At 40.1% G+C, this 22,413-nt stretch overlaps 1 long non-coding RNA gene across 6 annotated transcripts in view; it reads left to right on the top strand.

Moving 5' to 3' along the window:
* Nucleotides 1–759: 759 nt before the first annotated feature.
* The window catches only part of LOC135968759 (uncharacterized), a 74,156-nt gene continuing 52,502 nt past the window's right edge, over nt 760–22,413 (top strand). For 5 of the 6 annotated variants that reach the window (XR_010583719.1, XR_010583718.1, XR_010583717.1 and 2 more), the window contains exon 1: nt 760–1,096. This is a non-coding gene — a long non-coding RNA (uncharacterized lncRNA). Of the gene's footprint in view, nt 1,097–17,741; nt 17,862–22,413 lie in introns of those variants that run through there. The other variant, XR_012428931.1, reaches the window with a different exon arrangement.

Below are 22,413 nucleotides of genomic sequence, written 5' to 3'. Positions count from 1 at the left end.
AAACTGGCTACACATTAGAATCATCTGGGGAGCTTTGAAATATCTCAAAGCCCAGGTTGATCCCTAGACACATTAAATCAGAGGTGGGCCGGGGGGTGGGGTGGCTCAGAAATTAGTATTTTTTAAAGCTTCCCAACAGGGTTGGGACTAGGACGAGGTAAAGGAACTGCTTAGTTTGTAAAATTTAAGGAGGCACCTACTCTCAGGTGCCTACCTGTGCTTACATGTCCCTGAGAATGAGTGCTTCCTTAAATGTTGCATCCTAGATACTTCACTAGCTCTCCCTTGTCCTGGCTCTGCTCCTGAAGTGATTCTAATGATCAACTAAAGTTTTAGCCATCATTAAAATGATGAACTTACGTAAGGTATTCCTGGGTCACAAAAGTGGCCTGCCTTTAGTCTACTTCCCTCTTCTGCTTTCTTTGACTCCCTTCCACCTGTCTATTCCTCCCTGAAAAATGCCTAAACTATTTCGCTCCAAACTTGGAAATCATCCCAGCATTTAGCAAATAAAGTATCCTTTAGTTAAAAGAGCTCACTCTCTTAAGTGCATATTTTTGTAAATATTTTTTATTGACCTTTCTTAGGGAGATGCCTTGTACCCCAGTGACTTACCAAGATTTCCTTTTGAATAAGACTGGGCTTTTCACAGGAAAGATCTGTTTAATTTTTTTTTTTTTTTTAAAGCTTTCAATCTCATAGCACCTGGTTGCTGTGTTTATTATGTTATGTTGCAGTGGGCTGTCCCTGGGCAAATAAGGATCACACTTGTGATCACTGTGTAGTAGTAAAGAATCTGATGCATACTTGGCACTTTCAAAAATAGGCAAATGAATGACTGGCCCTACATTTAGATTCCACTGGAGCCTCTCCCTTTATATCTGGGTGTCCAGTTTCACCGTCCCTCTCTCTTTCTACCCAAAGGCAGAAACTGACTGTAAGCACCACATTCTGAACACAGTAGGAGTGCAGGAAACATTTATTACAAGGAGGCAAAGCACCCAGTGCCCCTGGAACTCACACTCTCGCTCTCAGCCTGGGAGGAGCTTCGAGAGGTCCCCCAGAAGAAGTGTTGACAACGGCTCAGCAGTCCAAGGTGAGAAAAGGCTAGTGCTTGAAAGTGGAGTCCGCCGCCCACTAGGAGGGATGAGGCTGTGCCTTGAGAGTGGGACAGTCACGTGGGGAAGGTGGAGGGCTCCCTGCTCCAGCAGGGATGTAAGGGAGGAGAGAAGGGAGGCCTCTTCTTTCCTCCCCAGTTGGCCTTTAGGGCCTGGGGTAGGATTTGGGAGGGCAGGGGGAGGATTGGTTGAGAAAACCTGGAGCTCGATTGACATCAGGTATGCTACCCGCTGCCTCTCTTTGAGGACATATATCTATGAAAGAGGTCTACGATTCAGACCTGCATGTGCAGCAGCCAAAATCTTTTTTTTATTAAAATGCTTTGTGCTCCAGGATACCAGGGAGTTAAGCTGATCTGCCTCTGAGAGTGTGTTTGCCTAGAGCACACTATTAGATACTTTGTCTCCCTTAAAATAATACTAAGAGATGGGCTTTATGTCTCTCGGTTCCTGCCCTATATTGCTGCCTGCAGAAACGAGGCCAGGAGAAGAGACCATTCGCCCTTCTGGGAAGGGCCTCCACGTGCCATAAGCTGAGGCCTCTTAAACTCCCTAGATCCCCAGCAGTGTGCAAGCTGGAGAAAAACTGGCTTGATTTTTAACATGTCATTTGTGAAAACAGGGTGTTAACGTCAGGAGGAAGAGACTGTCTCCATCCCCTGTTATAAATGCTATCACATCCTTCACAGTGGCATTCCTCACGGATAAAAGATTTTATCGAGATCATTTATTTATAAAGAAAATAGTGCCTATAATGGCATCATTACATTCCCCGTTAATCAGCTCTCTGTCTTTCACACTGTGTTCAAGCCCATTAGTATTTGGAAGAGAAAATATATACATTTGATTATCCCTTGGCATCTCATGATTTAAAAAAGGAAGAAGATGGGAGAAAGAAAACTGACAGCAAATCCTTTAAAGTGATCGCTTTTTATGGGCTGCGTGCACGAAGTTTTGTGTTTCTCTGAGCCTGTAAAGGCATCTGATAACACATTACAGTGGTATCCTCGGCAGGCTTTGGTCATAAATAACCCCGTTCTTAAGTGGTGCAGTATGTATTATTTTTCTCCTGTGAACTTGGGGCCTCACACACACGATTCTCCAATTGCAAATAATAAAATGTGGTTGAGATCAGTATTTCTAATTCAAGAATAAACCAGGAGAAATGTCGTGTTTAAAACTGCATGAACGCTGGGACTTAGCGTGATACACGAGTGAGCAGCAAGCGACTTCTCTTTTTGCCCAAATTTGAAGAACTGCCTAAGCCCTGCACTTCTCCATTTAAATATCTCTTGCTTGGGTTGCCACAAAGAGCCTTTGTACATTATTCTGAAAAGCCCTAGGCATGGGATTATGTGTTCTTACACGTCTTCTTTTAGGCATCAGCAGCAAAGTATACCAAAGGCAAATTTATGTTTAGAGCTATCAATAAAACATAACTGAGAGACTGCTAAATTAGTAATCATGAAAATCCTACCCAGTTCTCTCTCTCGATTTCTCTCTCTCTCTCGATTTCTCTCTCTTTTTTAATATTACAAAGCAACTTTTAAAGTATTTGCCTTTGGTGCGAGGGTGGTCTCCTAAGAAAACGTATACTTAAATATCTCAGAGGTACCTCAAGGTCTTATTTTTGGATTGGGGTATCAAGGGAGCACTACACTAAAATCTAATAATGGTTTTAAGTTAAATGCCTTCAAGTACTGCCAAGAGCCTTACAATCAGATGTCCATCATGAAAGGCATAATTTATCAGCAAGATGGAAAAGATAGTGTTTGTCAGCAGTTGTTATTAACTCAAATGAATAGATGGTTTTGCTCAGGCCTCTGAAAGCTCTGTTTCAATCTCACGGACACCAAGAAACTACACGTGAAACCATTAAGCCAAGAGGGAAAATTAATCTCCCTCTTACCGCAACAACTCTGGTTATGTTGGGACCATAAACAGTAAGGCAGAAAGAAAGATGCCCCCCATGGGCAGTGACAGGGCAATGTCCAGCAAAAGAGGAGAAAGCTCTTTCCTTGTGATGAGTTTCACACTAGGAGGGGGAGATTTTCTCATCATCAGGTAACAGAGCCATCCTGGTACCCCCCTAAGGCAACAAACAAACAGACATGTGGGTGTGGTTTCTTTTTGGTTCCTAAATCATTTGCAAGAGGTCTTGGGACTAGAAAAGAGACGATTATCTCCCTCTATTGCTACAATATGAGGGCTGGAAGGCCTTTGAGATCAGTTGGCAGGGTGGTTTTCATTTGCTTTGTAGCTTTAGAACTCTTTCTTCTCTCAAAATATTATGCAGAACTGTGATTATAAAAGAGATAAAAGCAGACTGAGCTCGTTAATGTGGAGCTGGGGGTTCAGATTCCCACCCACTGAGCCCCTGACCCTCCTCTTATGATGCTATCCGTGGAAGGACTGAGGGCTCAGCAGAACATAATTTTAAAACCATTGCCCATTAGCCTCACTCACAGCTCAGTCACAGATGAAGAAGCCAAGGCTCAGAGAGGGCAAGTGACTTGTCCAAAGTCACACAGCTTGATAAGGGCAGAGAGGGACCGGTAATGCCAGACAGGGGCTTTGCATGCTTTAGTTATTAAGATTCAAAAGCAGATAAACTTTGTTGGCTATGTCTTGCCCAAAACATGATTTCTAAGCCTCAGAAACTGTGCAAATCTTTATTGTTCTGTCTTTCCTGTCTCTTGCTTTATTATTCCTGGCAGTGAGCAAGAATACTTGTCATTAAGCAGACATAAAGATGAAAAAAACCCTGGTGACCATTTCCGTCTTTTTTTTTTTTTTTTTTAAAGACACTGGCTTCTTGCTGTATATACTTCATCTTTTCAGTTTGCTGTGTGACTTTACAGAGAAGCTGAGACTTTAGCTACTGTGTGGGCATCTGTGGTAGTCTATGACCAACACCTCCCATCAGCTCTTCCACCCACTCCAACAGGAACATCTCAGTTCTTACAGAGTCCCATCTCCCCTGACATAAGTTTATCAGCACCGGACACTGAATGGAACTGCAAGATACGCAGTGCTGAAGCTGTAATTAAGCCACGTTCCTTGCCAAGAAGGCTTCTCATTTGCAGTGAAAGAAAATGAACTCCACCTGCCAATGAGAAGTCTGAGGTGAAGAGAATAGACCCCTGGATCCCTCAAGTTGTCCAACTGTTTCACCCTTCCTTCAATCATATGCAATCAACAGGGCACACTACAGGTTAGAGATTGAGAGTTTGGGTTGTGGGATCACATAAATGTATATGGTCACTAACTCTGGTGCTAGAACAACTCACTTCATTGCCCTTTGTGTCTTAGTTTCTTCAACTGTAGAATGGGGAGGATAATGGCACCTGTCTCATGGAGCTATTTCAGCTGAGCACTTAGGAAGAACTCAATTTCAGGAAAGGTCCTCAGGCTTGGCTGCAGCTTGGACCTCCTAGGTCTTGATCCTTGAAAATCAATCTGCAACTCACCCAATCTCTCAATCACAAATGTGTTGGTATGAGTGAGCAGGGAAGTTGCCAGAGGCTGCAGAAGAATCAGGGAAGATGGAAGCCAGCAGGGTATTAACCACCAGCCCCACCCCCCATAAAACAGGCACACAGAGCTTCTTACACCTGGAGAATCTTTCCTCCATGCAGATGGCATCCTTCACAGCTGGGGAACTTTCAGGCCTTAGTGGGTTTGTGCTGTGTTATCTTCAGCTGAGTGTTGGGTCTCAGTAAATTTCTGAGTCCTTTGCAATTACAAATATTACAATAACTTACCATTCACTGAATCTGTAGGCATCAGTAACGTCACCATCTCATTGCAACAACTATACTATTATTCTCATTCTGCTAATTAGTTTGAGTCAGGGTTTTAGCTTGTAACCAAAGGAATCCTCAAAATCTACATACATCTAGATGCCAATCCCAATTCCCAAAGATTGAGTCCCTTATCTGTTGCTCTGAGTCTTCTATTGAAATACCACTGTGGGACTGATCTCTAGGCAGAATTTAATACATTGTCACAAACATCTGAGTGTCTGAGGAAAAGTAAGAGGGAAATGGCAATACAATCTGACAAGGACTCCGAAAGAAAGGGAAAGAAAGATCTGTGAGAATAGAGGGCAAAGGGAGATTGCTTCCAGCTCTGCAGATGAAGAAGGGGTTCACCGAGAAGGTAGCTTTTGCTTTGGGTCTTAAAAAGAAGGACATCAATGATAGAGGTAAAAAGTCAAGACAGTGTGGGGTATGTTGTAGCCAGCGATTTTTCCTTCTGCAGATATGTTTAATGGGAAATGTCACTGAAGGCTTAGATTGGGGCTGGGAAGTACCGGTTGATAATAATAATAATGAATAGCATTCTTTGAATGCTTCTTATTTGCTAGATTTATTTTACGTGCTTTACAGATATTCCTTCATTGGATGTGCACATACCCTTTGGCTAGATCCTGAATTATTCCTCCTTCACATAAGAATTCACGCATGTAAGAGGTAGGGCTGGGATTCAGACTCCTACCAAGTAGTCTGACACTCATAACCACTAATTAATCACCCCAAATTCACAGCAACAGGCCCTGGGGAGATGTTGGTGAATAGGATAAGTGTAGTCTCCACCCAGTTGGAGCTCGCAATGATGTATGTTGTTAAGAGTGCAGACTTAACTCTTTCTCATGTCATTTTTTTTATAAATACTAGTCAGATGTGATAGAATCCTTACCCTCCAGTGTTGTGTGGCTTTTAAATTTGTGTGAGGGTGTTTATGGTTAAATCTCAAGCATGTATTGTCCCACCATCCCCTACTTCCCCAATAGCCACTGATTTTTGTGATTCTGGGCAGGCTGATGATACTACCGACCCAAGGTGGAATGTCAGTGAGACCAGGCTGAGTCAGTCAGCACGTTCCATCTACTGGCCCCATTTATTGGTTCAGGAGTGGGTGTGTGACTTCAGCTGCCCTGATAATATTGGTTTTCAGGTCTTTGTCTGGAAATCCTCTCTGGGTCACACACAAAGAAGCAGGAAGTATCCTTTGTACTTGTATTAGTCTGTTCTCGTGCTGCAAATAAACACATACCAGAGATTGGGTAATTTATAAAGGAAAGAGGTTTAATGGACTCACAGTTCCACATGGCTGGGGAGGCCTCACAATCAAAACAGAAGGCGAAGGAAGAGCAAAGGCACATCTTACATGGCAGCAGGCTAAGAGAACGTGTGCAGGAGAACTGCCTTTTATAAAATCACCAGATCTCGTGAGACTTATTCACTATCATGAGAACAGAATGGGAAGTACATTGCCCCCATGATTCAATTACCTCACACCAAGTCCCTTCCATGACATGGGGAATTATTGGAGCTACGATTCAAGATGAGATTTGTGGGGTGACACAGCCAAACCGTATCAGTACTGAAAGCTGTCTTGGGACTGGGAGAGGAAAAATTTGCTAAGGATGGAGTCATTACCAAGCAAGTGGAGCAGACAAATCAACAGCAGATGACATCACTGGGCTCCTGGATCATGTTTCACCTGAAGTCTGGCAGGTTTGTAAACTTTACAGTCACACAAGCCAGTCTGAGTCAGGAGTCCATTGAAATCCAAAGCTTGCAGCTTGGGAGGCTGTGGTAGCCACTGTTGGCATGAGAAAGGGTCCTCTGAGTCCCACTCTGCTACTCAGTCTTTGTGTGACCTCAGTTCTTCAAGTTTCAGTTTCCTTATCTTTAAAACGAGAAGGTCAGATTGAAATCACAGCAGTGATGATGATGATCATGATGACCACTTATCAGGCACTTAACTGCTTGCATTCTGCTCTGCCGAGATTTTTATATATAACATCTTATTGAGTTGGCCCAACAGCTTCGTGAGGTAGAAATTTGAAGAAGCTGACCCACTCAGAGAGATGAAATCACTTGCCTAAGGCCACACAACACAATTATTAATGACAGAACTGAGATTCAATTCAGGCATATATCATTATGGATCAGATTTGTTTTTTAAGAGATCAGCTTCTTCACTGTAAAACTGCTCATAATTTTTGAGTTCTACGAGGTTTGGGGCCATAGCTATGTTACTCACACTTTATTCCCCAGTACCAACCACAGTACTCAGCACATAGAATTTGGATGGATGAACGAATGAATGAATGAATGAATGACTAGATGATCTCAAAGAGCCCATCCAGCTCTAGAGTCCTCTGAAACCCACCTTGTGCTCTTTGCCTAATGAGGGTTCCCAGAAGCATTTCTTGGGTGAAGGGCAAGCCCCTTTCTCCTCCTCTGAACGAATGCCTACTCCACTGACTGCCCCCCACTAATGAGGGGACATAGCCCAAGGGGACGATGTCTCCAGGCTAATTATTTTGCGGCTGCTCTGGCCTCACAATTCAAAATATTCAGGCTATTGTTGGTGTTTTACATCTTGCCACTGTTGCCCTTGTCAACTTCCAAGGGCATGAAGCCATGGCCCAATGGGCTAGCCCTTTCAAGGTCAGCTTGACAGCAAATACAAACTTAATTGAGCTGGAATAATAATTTTTTCTCTTTGCTTGATGTGCAGGTGACAATACTTAAAATATCGACATGCCTTAATACTTTTAAATTCAGTTGTTTGCTGATCAGCGGCAGCTACTTAAATTGACCAATCTATCTTGCCCAGCCGGAGATCAAGGGATCAGCACTTAATTTCATTCCCTGAATAAAGAATTTTTTTTATATCCACATGGAAATATCAGAACATGAAAGGTTAAATCAATATGGAGTTTTACATTGCTTAAAGGGCATTTGCATCAAAGCAGCCCTGAATGCAATTCACTTGTTTAATGAATTTTTTATGCTTATTTAATGAATTTCACAAAGGTTTGGTGTTTTTCATAAAATGGATAAGGACTTCCAGTTTTATGAAATAATAAAAATGGAACTGAAGTTATGAAATGAGCAATCTCATTAGTTAGGCATGATATATTCATATGAAAATGTACATGTCTCTGTATTATTGCCTGGGCACCATTATGCGAACAGTGACTTGTTATAATAGCATGGCAAATATTCCTCTAGTTAAGATATCAAGAAGTGACAGAAGGAAATTGCATTTTCTCCCCATTTCTAATAATGACATAATTAATGCTCATTTAAAATAATTACCTGGGCATTGTTTCCCAAGAGTGCGGACGCCTAACTCACCGGTAAGTGTATCCTGAAATACTTCTGAACTTCAATAACTCAAATGACGTCCTTTGCTTTTAAAATTAGTTATTTGTTGAGGTAACAGTGATTTCTTGCCTTTCCATTCCAATGTCCTGGTGCACAAACAGAATACACAAAACTCGTTCTATGAAATATAGAGGAAATATCTTGTGCTGAGAGAAAGAGAAAGACAGAGAGAGATGGAGATTGTGGTATTAATCTTTCCTTCCTAGGCTTTGTTTCTGGTTTATATATTTTTTTGGATTTTGGGCTTCTTACTGGGTGTCCAGAGTTTGGTGACCCGGTCAGGCACTGATTCATCTATGATGTTCAGAGGTTAGAGGGTACACTGGTTAATAATTCAGGCTTAAAAACACAGATGTATGTCTTGTGACTGTTTGACCACAGACTAGTTATTTATCCTCTCTGAACCTCAGCTGTGAAATAAGGATGATTCTCGGTAGTTTCTGAGTCCCGGGGTGTGGGCCAGACTAAATAAGCATACACATGTAAAGCCCAGCACAGTGTCTGGCATCTGGTAAGCTCCCATCATGTCAGCTGTTGGCGTGGGTGGTGTTGGTGAGATGCGGGGCCTGGAATTCACTGGACGCTCTGGTGCAGAGTCTGAACAGAAGTAAGTGAATCAGCACCAGGCAGGGCCTCACTGGGGAAACTCGAAACTGTTTCATCTCACTTTCTTTTCCTATTCAAGAAGACAGGCAGCTGGAATGCTCCTCTGGCATTCAACACTGATATCAATCTCGGCAATATTAATAATACAGTGCAACCGAATTAATTCTGCCTTCTCTGATTTCAGAGGGGACAAATTCAGATGCACAATTCAGTGAGCATGTTTGGGGGACTCACTGGGTGCTGGGCACCAGCAGGAGGGCTCTAAGTAAAAGGAAAGGCATAGCTCCTCCTCCAGGAGTTTGCAATGTTGGTAAGACCATAGGAAGCAGCCAGGATACAATTTTATTACCAATTAAACTCCTTACATCTGTATAGTGCTTTGTAGTTTCCAAAACCATTTTGAGACTCGCATAAGCAGTCAGACCCTCTGATCTTTTAGGGCTCTTTTGACGGTAGATTGAAATAATTTCTTTGGATTTAGAGAGGAACTTTGCATTGTGGTTAGCAAATTGGTCTTTGTAATTAAAATTGTGTCCCAGCACCAGTTCTGCGCAGTTCCAGCTGTGTGGCTTCTGGAAAGTCACTTAACCTCTCTGAACATCTATTTCTTTGTCTTCCAAATGGATGAGGACTCATTAAATTTGCAAGCATGTAAGATACCTCCTCACCTCTTTCCTTCAACACCAAAATTACTGTGTGCCCATATTCCAGGTAGAAAGAAGAGTCAGAGAAGAAATAGTGTAAGATGCTATCCCCCAGTGGAGGAGTTAGGCAATTCACAACTCAGAGCAAAGGTCAGCATGCCATTGCCTTTTGGGAGTGGTAGTGGTTGGTAAATTTTTACTTTATACTTCTTTGAAAGCAAAAATTTAAAAACTACATACAATATGACTGATTAGAGTTTGAGTAATTTCTGCTATTTTCTATATTCACTGATACATATGTAGTATACATATACATACACACAAATGACTTTTAAAGCAGTTATTTTATACTCTTTAAAGTGTTAGTCAATTATTACTGAATATTCAGAAATTAAGACTTTCTACATGATCCCAATATGTAGTCTACTGTATTTACAATCAAATGTTTTTTTCTCATATAAAATCTCTTTAACATCATTTTTAATATCAATAAAAATATTCAAATTTTTCCTTTCTTCAAATTTTCCTCTATTATTAGAGAGAATCTTACTATAGTATCAAGTTAATAATAAACCTAATACTATTTATTTAAACTGAGGTCTTTTGGGCTCCACGATTAGAAAGCCTTCTAAGCTAGAATCCTATGTTTCATTTGTGTCTCATTTTCATGTACTTGCTTGTTCCCTCTAATGCCCTAAGTTTCTTTCTTCCTTTACTTTATTATTATTATTATTATTATTTTGAGACCAGGTCTTTCTTTGTTGTTCAGGCTGGAGTGTAGTGGCACAATCAGAGCTCACTGCAGCCTTGAACTCCTGGGCTCAAGCAATCCTCCCACCTCAGCCTCCTAGGTAGCTGGGTCTCCAGGCACACGCCACCACACCCAGCTATTTTTTTTTATTTTTAGTGGAGACGTATCTCGCTATATTGCCCAGGCTGGTTTTGAACTCCTGGCCTCAAGTGATCCTCCCATCTTGGCCTCTCAAAGTGCTGGCTTGAGCCACCATGCCCAGCCAAGCTCCAATTCTTGAGCCGAGTGCACGGCAGACACACCTGGGAGTGCCCAAGACCACAGCCTTTGCCAGGACCTCCCATTCACAGGTGAGGGGTGGACCTGGCATCTGAATAATGAAAACTCTCCCAGGGTTATTTTGATTTGTCTGCTGGAAAGAAACCAAGGTTCTGAAGCAATAGGTAAGAAACCTTGAAAGAATATGGCATGGATGCCAAGTAAAAATGTCAAGGGAGTAAACAATACCCTTCACATAATGCAGCTAGGTTTAAATCTGCCTTCGCTCACATCATTTGCTCATTGCAACAGTCCCTCAAGGTGAGTAATAACCTCATTTTTTTAAAACATGGGAAGATGTTTAGATTCACACCTAACAAATTCAAACCTAACCCCTGTCCCACCTTACACCTCCACCTCCCACACTGACTCTCTAGGTGCTCAGGACCAAACCTTGGAGTCATCTTTGACTGCTGTGTCTCTCATCTCCCTCTGCGTGCCATCAAAATTGATCTGGAAAATGACCCCTTTTCACCATGCCCATCTCTGCAGGTCACAGTCACATCGTGCCCTGCTCAGATCCTGCAGCAGCCTCCGACCTGGCCTCCTACCTCCTCTCTCCCTCTTGGCCCCTCAGTCTGTTGTTCTGGCAGAAGCCAGAATGAGGCATTTAAGATGCAAATGAGATCATGTTATGCCTCTGCTCAAAACCCATCTCATTCAGAGGAAAATCCTAACTCCTGACAGCGGCAGGCAGCCTGGCTCCCTCTCTGGTCTATCTCTTCCCATCCTCCCTCTGCCTCACTTCACTCCGGACACACAGAATGCCTTTCCCAGACTCCCAGGCGCTCTCCCACCTGTGCACTTGCCTTTCTTCCTGGAGCTCTCCTCCCTCAGCTATATGTGTGCTTCATTCCCATTCTGGAGGCCTTCCTAGCTCCTTTTCTCACGAACAACCCCTCTCTGCAGCTACTCCCTGAACTTGCTTTATTTTTCATAGTAGCTCTTAGGATCACTTGTCATAGCACCTGTTTGTATGTTTCCATGTTCATTATCTGTCTTCCTTCCCCACTCAAGCTGCAGGCTCAATGTTACATATCTACTGCCTTGAACAGTAAGTGCCCATAGTAAGTGGTGGATGGACACCTGTTGAATGAATGTCTAGGCCTCAAGATAACCTTTATTCAATGTCTGAAACTATTTCTTTGTTTGCCCCCATCATGTACAGGGTGAAAGAGGAACTAGGTTTGGTATGGTTTGGTTGTGTCCTCACCCGAATCTCATCTGGAATTGCAGCTCCCATAATTCCCACGTGTTGTGGGAGGGATCCGGTGGGAGATAATTGAATCATGGGAGCGGATTCCCCACATACTGTTCTCGTGGTAGTGAGTAAGTCTCACGAGACCTGATGTCTTTGTAAGGGGTTTCCCTTTTTGCTTGTCTCTCACTCTCTCTTTTGTCTGCTATCATGTAAGATGTACCTTTCGCCTTCTGCCATGATTGTGAGGCCTCCCCAGACACATGGAACTGTGAGTCCATTCAACCCCTTTTACTTTATAAATTACCCAGTCTCGGGTATGTCTTTTCAGCAGTATGAAAAGAGACTAATACACACTTCAATCAGGCCTGGGGAGAGTGAGTGTATTTTGTGATGACTCAGCTAACCATGTGCAGACGCCAGGCCTACCCTTAAGAATGCTTTAAAGCATGGTGTGGTGGTACGCACCTGTAGTCTCAGCTACTCGGGATGCTGAGGCAGGAGGATGCTTGAGCCCTGGAGTCGTTGGCTGCAGTGTTATGTCCTTCAGGTGTCTGCACTAAATTGAGCATCAATATGTTGACTTCCTGGGAGGGAGGGGCAACTACCAGGTTGCCCAAGGAGGGATGAACCAGCCAGCTGGAAATGGAGCATCTCAAAACTCCAGTGACGATCAGTAGTGAGACTGCACCTGAGAACAGCCATTGTGGTCCAGACTGGGCAACACAGAGAGATCCCATCTCTTAAAAAATTACTTTAAAGACAAAAGCAAAAATGCAACAGAAACCATCTTATCCTTGAGCTTATTTCTCACATTCACTTTGTCCTCCTCCCAGCGGACAGTCATTTACAAAACCCAGTTCAATGAGGTTTCCAACTAATTGAGGTTTTACTGAATCTCCTATCTGGTGTGTTGATTAAGCAACTCTCTGTGCTTATTGCCATGGGGAGTTGGGAGGTAGAAAAGTGAATGAGACAAGGGCTATACCCTCCAGGTGCTGACAAATCCAGAGGGGAGAGAGACAGACACACAATCACTTATAAGCCAGGCCAGAATGAAAAAGCAAGGTAAACGGAGATGACAGCCTTGTGCTTGGGGCCAGGAGGGTCCATTACATCAACTTTTGCTTGGTCCAATTTATCACCACCACTATTACTAATCTAATAAAAATAATAATTTCGAGTAGGCCTGCCTTCTTTGATATCAAAGGGCTTTTTTTTCTACTGTCAAAATTAATGATAAAAGAAAACAACTTGTTGGAATTAAAAGCAGGTGGGCTTACTGATGGTTGAGAGAGGCATGGGCTCTTCCTGGAAGGATGGGGGGCACACATGAGTATTTCTATGAGGACCCAGCTCCCCATCTTCAACCTCCTCCAGCACGGCATCATGGCGTATACAAAAATCAAAGGCTTATTAGGCCTGTTTCTATCATCTTTGCCATTTAATGCTTAACATATGGGAGGGAAAAATGTCCTGAAGCTTTTCAAAATAAATGAAGACATGCATTCCAGGTTTGTGGCAAGAGTCTCAGATGGGCCTTGTCACTTCCCACATTACTGAAGTCCATACCAACCAAGGTGCTCTGTGCCATCCACAGAAGGTCCTTGTGGGGTTGGCGGGGTGGCGGGGGGGTATTTCCCAGAGAATGATTTGATGCTCCATGATTGCTAGAGTTCAAGGGCTATTTGACGTTAAACATGACTATAAGCTCTTGGATACTTCTCCTACCAGAGACCGATTTGGTTATTTCCCCTCACCTTACATCTGAGCTGGCCTGGAACTGCTTTGTCCAATAAAGTGGAGTGGAAGTGAAACTATGCCAGTTCTGGGTATAGCCTTTAAGAGGATTGGCAGTTTCTGTTCATTTTCCTTCAAGCCTTGAGCCTGCATGTAAGTAGTCCAGCTAACCAGCTTGAGAGACCATATGGAGAGACCCTGAACCCACACGGAGAGGGGGATGGATCTGGTGGATCCAGCCTTCTGACTATACCATCAAGTTGTCAGGGATGTGAGTGAACCATCTTGTCCCCTTGTAGACCAGGTGGTTGCCCACTGAATACCACTGAGGGACCACAGCCAATGGTGAAATGCAGGCATCTCTCACCTGAACTATGCCCGAATTTCTGACACATAAAACCAAAATATTAAAGAATAACTTGCTGGTAATTTTAAGCCATTAAATTCCAGAGAAGTATGTCATGCAGACAACTATGCAGATAAGTACAATTTTTCCCTGCATAGCACATCTTTGAATGAAATATTATCATATTTAATGTATTCAGAGTTACATAAGTACATCAACATTAATATCATAAACCTATACAACACAGAAAAGCACAAAAATAAATTAACCTTCTATCTAAAGATTGTCATGAGGAATATTTATCTCTTGAGATTTTTTTCTTTTCTTTCTTTTCTTTTTCTTTCTTTTCTTATTTTACAAAATTGACATCAGACTGAGTTTACTGCTGTGTAATCTGCTTTCATCACAGAGAACATCTTGAACATTTTCCCATGTGATGAAACATTCTTCAATGTGATTTCTAAAGGGTTACACAGAAAATTTGTGTTGTGGAAATACTATGATTTATTTAACCAATTTCATATTGCTTGAATTGTTGAGTTTGTTTCAAAGATTTCCACATTATAAATATGGTAGCAGTCAGTATCCTTATTCATAATCATTAGTTCACATCTCTGATTATATTTTTAGGATTCATATTTGCAAATGAAATTGTTACATATGAAGTTTATGTACATATTTCAGGCTTTTGAATGGTGGGAAATTGCTCTGTAGACTATTAACACTTCAAATTGACAGTTTTCCAATAACTTTTCAAATATTCGATGTCAACATTTTTTTTTTAAGTCCTCTGTTTTTACTCATTATTTTTTCTGGTATTGTCAGGCTGTGTACTAATAACTCTAGGAAGTAAGTATAACTATTAGGCCTTCTTCATAAAGGAGGAAATCAAGACTTAGAGAGGTTAAATTATTTCCTAGAGTCATACATGGATTTGAATCCAGGCTTGTCAGACCCCACACTCTTAACTCTTCTAATATGCTGCTTTTTAGTTGTTTAGAAAAAAGTATTATTTTTAAAAATTGTATTATTCTATTATTCTGATATACAGTGAAGCCCAACATTTTTCCATATCTATAAACCATTTTTATGGCTCCTTTCGTAAGTGGCCTATTCATGTCTTTTTTACTTTTTAACATTTTAGTATTTTAGTCATTTATTTGTAGATGCACTTTATATATCAAGGGCATTAACCTTTCATATCTGTTACTCAATTTTCTCTCAGTTTTTTATTTTTATTTTTAATTTCACACATGCTGCTTCTCTATTACACATTTAAAAAATTTAAAGATATAGTCTAGTGAAGTGACAAAGTAGCAATATTCTCAGAGTTTGCAAACCTTCAGGGCTGGTAAAATCTTTTGAGGTTATTTAATGTTTAGTTCATATCACATGAAAAAGAAGAGACCTGGAGAATGAGGTGCCTGTTCTGTGGGGAAAACAGTACATGCCATCTCCTTCAGGAAACATTGCATTTTATCTTACGCACTTTTGTGTGTGGGTAGAGAGAAGAAATTTGAGCAAGCTAATACATAAAATTTCAGGAGCAGAATCTTATGCCTTCATTTTTACATCTCCTTTGTCAAGGGATAGGTTCATTTACTGACTGAATCAGCTCATGTCATAGAGCATCAAAGTTGGACATTCTAGATCATCTGGTACAGTGGAAAATTCCTTTAACAATTAAATCTTATGGAAAATCCCAATATGAGCATGTGTTCAACTTATCTGTCCAGGTTCTTGGGCAAATGTCCAGCTGGCTTGGGTCAGGCCACTTTGCCCTGGGATGAGGCTTTCCCTTTGTCTCCCTGTGCCCATGTGGGGAGTTTGTGTTCTCCACCCTCAGTTCAGGAGCTGTTATATGCCACCAGGACTCTGCACCAGACATCGCTGTTGGTAGACATGGGGATGGGGAGTCTACACTAGCCAGTGACTAAAGGCTGATTTCTTTTCTTTCTGTGCTATATGTAGTCCATGGTCAGAAGGGCTCTCATCTCTTCCCTGTTTTAGAGGATGCTGCTCCCCGAAAATCCTCCTCTGTCTGAGTCAACCACTGATTTCCTCTTGCCTCCCCTCATCCGCCTTCTTTAGTATTTGGAGCAGAAAAATGTACTCTGCAATCAGAAATCTTTTTCTACTTTAGTATCAACTGGGAGACTGAAAAATGGCCCATAGCAGGGTCTGAAGGAAGGAAATCAAACAAAACAAACAAATAATACCCTGATGCAAGCCTGACACAGACAAGGCAGATAAAAGCAGGGTTGTTGAGGGGTGCACATTCACACCCCCCATCCTACCCCAACCCCACCCCTAACCTGTGCTAGCACTGCCTATAAAACAATCTCTGGGAAGCAAAAGCCCCCATGTGACAGTTGAAAAACCAGTAATATAATCCACCTTCTCATTTCAACTCTAGATGCTGAAGCCCAGAGGGAGAAACAGACTTGCCTAAGATCAGGCAGCATATTAATAGCTTAGCCAGGTCTTAATTCAGCTGACCAATCTAGTACTCTATTCAAACCAGTGCTTTGCCAGACAAACAGAAATAATCATCAAATCAAAAATTGCCTTTTTATTAAGAAAAATTTTACAAAATTCAGATGTAGAAAAATGATATCATGAGTCCCTATGTGTCCATCTACAGCTTCAACAATTATTAACACAGGTGTACAAAGTCAGTTTAAAGTTGCTGATTGCTTTCTCCAGCAATGTGCCTGGGCTCTAGCTGGATGGGAACCTGACATTAGAGGGAATTAAATGGCTTCTTAAAGTCTCAGCTCTCTGTGGCAGAGGCTGTGGGTTGGGAGAGGTGGGTGAGTATGAAGGACATCCTTCACTTGTGTTATAGTTCCTATTTACCCCCAAGTAATTCGGATCCACTCTTGAATCCTGCTGTACTGATTTTAGCTTCCTCGAGTGACATTTCATAGTGACATACATTAATTCTAGTACTTTTCTTTGTAATTCTTTTAGATTTTCCACTTGCATGATCATGTTTGCTGTGAAGGAAGGCAGTTTTACTTCTTCCTTTCCAATCTGCAAATGTTTTTATTTCATTTCTTTGTACTAGTAGACTGTTTAGAATCACCTGTACAATGTTGAATACAAGTGAGAATTTTTCTTGTTTTCAATTCTAGAGGGAAAGTGTTTAGTATTTTACCATTAATTATAATGTTAGCTGCAGATTTTTCACAGATGTCCTTTCATAGATGCCTTGAGAATTTTTATTATGAATGGGTGTTGAATTTTCTCAGATGTTTTCTCTGAATCTATTGAAATAAACATGTAAGTTTCTCTCCCCTTTACTTTGTTAAAATGCTGAGTTACACTAATTTTCAAATGTTAAACTAACCTTGCATTCCTGGGACAAGCTTTACTTGATGGTATTGTATAATCCCTTTTTACATGTTGCTGGATTCAATTGCTAACATTTTGTTAAGAATTTATATGTTCATGTTCAGTAGGAGTATTGTTCTTAATTTTCTTTTTTAAAAAATGTTTTTGAGTGACTTTAATTATCAAAGTAATACTGATCTCATAAAATGAGTTAGAAAATATTTTCTCCTCTTCTAGTTTCTGAAAGAGTTCATATGAAATTGGTATTATTTTCTTTTTAAATGTTTGGGAGAATTTATCAGTGGAATCAGTTGGGCCTAAAGTTATTTTTTGGGAAGGTTTCAATTTCTTTAATGGATATAGAACCATTTAGATATTCTGTTTCATCTTGTGTCAGTATTCAGTACAATTTATCAAAGAATTTGTCCATTTCATCCAAACTGTAAAAAGTGTTAACATAAAGTTGTTAAAATATTTATTTATTTTTTTTTTGAGACAGGGTCTAGCTCTGCTGCCTGGGCTAGAGTGCAGTGGTGAGATCACTGTTCACTGAAACCTCAACCTCCTGGACTCAAGTGATCCTCCCATCTCACCCTCCCAAGTAGCTTGGACTACAGGTGTGTGCCACCACACCTGGCTAATTAAAATTTAAATTTTTGTTGTTGTTGCTGTAGAGATTGGATCCTGTTCTGTTGCCCAGGCTGGTCTTGAACTCCTGGTTCCAAGCAATCTTCCTGCCTCAGCCTCCCAAAGTGCTGGGATTACAAGCTTGAGCCACTGTACCCAGCCTATTTTTAAAAAAATGTCTGTAGGAACTGTAGTGATGTCTCCTTTTTCATTCCTAATATTAGTAATTTATATTCTTTATTTTTCTCTCTTTCTTCTTTTCCCTTTCTCTTTCTTCTCTCTCTAGCCTCTCTGAATAGACTAGCTTGCAATTGATCACATTTATTGATTTTTTCAGAGCCAAATTTTTATTTCATCATTTTTTTGCTTGCATATTTTGTGTTTCACTGATGTCCACTCTTTTTGCCTTCTTTCTATTTGCTTTGGGATTAATATCTTCCTTATTCCTCTAATTTATTAGGGTATAAACTGTCAACTTTTTTCCTTTCCTAGTTTAGCAGATAAAGCTAGACATTTTCCTCTAAATTCTGCTTTACCTGCAGGCTATACATTTTCATATGTTGCATGTTCATTATCATTTAATCCAATCTACTTTTCCAATATTTCTCCTAATATCTTCCTTGATTCATAGATTATTTAGGGTATGTTTAATTTCCTTACATCTGAAACTTTGTCAGGTATATTTTGTTACTGATTTATTCCCCCTTCCTACTTTGTGGCCAGAAAGTGCCCCCAGGTAGAAAGCTAGGGTGGGTTCTCACTTCTCAGATTTCTCTTCTCTCAGGAGTAGTGTTGCCAGATACAATACAGGGCACCCATTTAAATTTGAATTTCTGATGAACAATGAAAACTTCTAATATAATTATGTCTCAAATATTAGTCATTGTTTATCTAAAATTCATATTTCAGTGGACTTCCTTTATTTGTATTTGGTAAATTTGGCAACACTATTCAGGGATCCCACAGTTCTCCACTGCCTATTGTTCAATGTCTGAGAACAGTTGATTCATGTACTGTTTTTCCTTCAAGTTTTCTAGTTGACAACAGTGGGAGGAAAAGTCTGGTAAAATCTGGAACCAGCTATTCTGTCATGATCAGATGTAGAAATCTCAGTTCCTTCTGAAGGCAGATGACATTGAGTTCTTGAATAAAAAGGTCATCTCTGTCCAAAACGGCATAAATTTGGATCCATGATTTATCTAGAGCAGCAATTCCATAAGATATTCCATGAAAAAAAAAAGGTTTTTTTGGTCAAATATATTTGGACAGTGTTATATTCTCTATTTTCTCATTAGATACTCAATTTTTAATGCATTCAAATAGTATTGCATTCATACAGTGACAAATTCATAAAATAAAATAGTTTTTAAAATACAGTAACATTTTCCCCTAATTCTGTCCCCAGTTTATTCAGTTCTTATCATCCCTCCAGACATCTACTTTTATTTGTTTTTTGTGTGTCTTCCAAATGTCTCTTGTACATTCCAATGAATATAAATTTGTTTTCTTATTCCCCCAAATAAAATACAGCACATTGATTTTTTTTCACTCAAAGTATTTAGAGAATCTTTCTGTATTAGTACTTAGGATAATTTCTCAGGTTTAAAAATTTTTAACTGCATAATCTTTCTTTGTATTGTAAACATTTGAGTTGCTTCCACTCTTGTGATATTATAAACTTTGCTGTAATGGGTAACTATGTGTTTATGTTATTCCTCTCCATGAGTTTATACAATCAGGATAAGTTACCACTATTACAATTACTAGGTCGAAGGGTGTCTGCATTTGTAATTACAATAAATATTGTCAATTTACCCTCTATAAGCATTGTGCAATTTATTTTTATACTAATAATGCATGAGGGATGCCTATTACAGTACCCTTGACAGCAGAATGTATTTAGAAAACTTTTGGATTTTTGCCAAACTTACAGATAAAAAACAGCAGCTCAATGTACTTTCAATAAAAGTCAGTTATATTTCCCATGTCTATTTTTCTGTTGAACAGCTGGACTTTTTCTTATGTACTCCCATAGATAATTGTTGTATTTTTCCTTCCTTTTCTTTTCTGAGAGAGGCTTGCAGAAATTTAAAAAAATGTTTATTTCATGAAATGTATCAATCTTTAATGACATCTTAGTTTTGAACCCTAATTAGAAAGATCTTCGACCCTCCAAGATGATAAAGACATTTTCCAATGTTTTCTTCTAGAATTTTTATGGCTTACTTTTTAAAACAAATTAAATATTTGATCAAGTTTTAATTTTCCAGGTATGAGGTATGGACTGACTATTATATTTTTCTTTCAATTGTTTGTGTAGTTGTTCCAACTTTGTGTATTGGATAATCCATTGTTTCTCTTTTGAGAAATATGTGGTGGCAACAGTTAGTCAATTTATGATAAATTTATTCAATTCGTATTTTCCCCAGAAAACAATAAATGACTTGCTGCCTCCTTGGTATCAACCCAGGAACAGAGCTACAGAGATTCTTCTCTGGGATCCTTCCCTTCTCTGTGGGTTCTGTAGCCCCCCACAAGGTCTTAACTTGCACTGGACTGGGGGATGGCCCTGGCTGATCTTGTTCGCTTTTAAACCTCTTGTTCATGACATTTAGGGCTGCACCTTTTAATATTCAAACTGCAAAACTGCAGGTTTTGAAGGCTCAAGAACCGTTCCCCTCAAACTATTGCTTTTGCCTTGAGTTTGCAACATCCTTTTCGAAACTTAGAGTTTGAAAATATTTTCTTTCTCTTTCCCTTCTGAATGCTGAAAGCAGTCACCTAAAATGCCAGCCACTGCTGTCAGAGTGTGGGGAGGAGCAGGGCTGGCAGGAAATACTGACCAAGAAGGCTCAGGTCAGTATTTCAAAACACGGTCATCACCCCACAGTGTCGGTGAACATGGTACTCCAGAGTGCTGGTTGGAAGCTTGAGATATTTTCATCATTTCAAGTGTCGTTTGAAGTATAAAGACCTCATTCCAGTTCTAGTTTTTCTAGGTCACCTTGGGGAAACTGTGTGACTTCCCCTCTTCCAGCCTCAGTTTCCACACCTGCATTGAGGTTCTCTCAAGCTCCCTGTGAGAATCCAAATAAGACCTGAAACGAAAAGTGCTTTGTAAACCAAAAAGGACTATACACATGTAAGGCATTACTATTATCTTCATACTCATCAGAAACATTTATTGAGGGCCCCTGTGTTTCAAACACCATTACAAGGCATCTGTTCTCACACATAACAAATACCTCTTTGAGATGTTTTTAATTGCACGTTAGCTTCCTTTCAGACCCGATTCATTTCTGATCTGAGCAGCAACAAAGGGAGCTTTTATTGCTGAGGTTCATTTCTGGAAATTAAATTTCCATTTTCAACACTAATGCTACTGTAATTCGCAGTGGTTTCTGTCTCTTTTTATTGTGTCTGACAGCGACCAGCCTATCAGCGTTAAGTGGCTGAATACGAGTATGTAAATGTACAACATAAAAAGACATTTTTGAAAAGCGGGGGGAAAGAAAAACATTTAAAGTAGGAAATTAGAGCAGTCATTGGATCCCACACCATGGTTAATGAGTGCGCAGAAAGCAAACAGTTTCTGGCTCTGGGACCTCAAGCGTTACAGCCAGGGCAACACTTCTCCTGTTTTTGGAAGGAAATCAGTAATAGCCTCCACACACGGGAAGCCTTCAGTTTGCATTTTTTAATGCCTCCAGGGAGGACAGGGTTTCTGGTTTCAAATCTGTTAAATTTTTCTTTAAAAGACTAGTTTTGTTCAGAAACCAAAACAAAAATTAGCATATTAAGAATATATGTAGGTCACGAGTTTGCCCTGCTGCTCGAAGATTTCATCAAACATAGCTTGCAAAACATCAGTGAGTTCCCGAGAAGCAGGGTGGGACTCAATCACTTTTGCTTAATTATGCAAAATCTCTTAAAATCCCTAAACCCTGTTTTTATTAAGTATTATGTGTATAAAATATGGCAGAATGCCCATCAATATGTTAAAAGTGGCCATTCCTGAGTGGTGAATAATGAGACAGTTTAATGTTCTTTCTTATGTTTATGTGTTTTCTAAATTTTCTACATCAGAAGAACATGGCTTTAGAAATAAGAAAAATAAAAAAGTTTTAAATACGAAGAAAAATGAAAACTCACCAACAGTTTTGCTTCTTTATTTTGCACCTGGTCACAGGTCTTACACTGATGCAACCACAACTCAATTCAAATTAATAAATACACTTTTACTGAGGACCTACTAAGTATTGGGCCTGAGCTTTTCTTTTTTTTCTGGTTTTTATCTTTGCTTTTCCTTTTACAAATGAGACTTTCTGAGTGGACCCAAAGACTGAATGGCTGTGGGAAACAGATTTGAATGTAACAAGAAAATTAAGAAAAATAAAAAGGCTTTTCCTCCCTCATGTAAATACAGGCTGTTGTTGTATATTATTTATAATATTCTAAGTGTTAGAGATACTACTACTAAAAACAGGTTTATTCCATTAATCTTTGAAGCATAACAGTCCTGGCTTCATGATTCTGTCCCAT

The sequence above is a fragment of the Macaca fascicularis genome, chromosome 20, assembly GCF_037993035.2.
Source record: "Macaca fascicularis isolate 582-1 chromosome 20, T2T-MFA8v1.1".
Classification (NCBI taxonomy): Eukaryota; Metazoa; Chordata; class Mammalia; order Primates; family Cercopithecidae; genus Macaca; species Macaca fascicularis.
The sequence above is the reverse complement of the archived record's forward strand: the minus strand, read 5'-3'. Positions and strand labels throughout refer to the sequence as shown.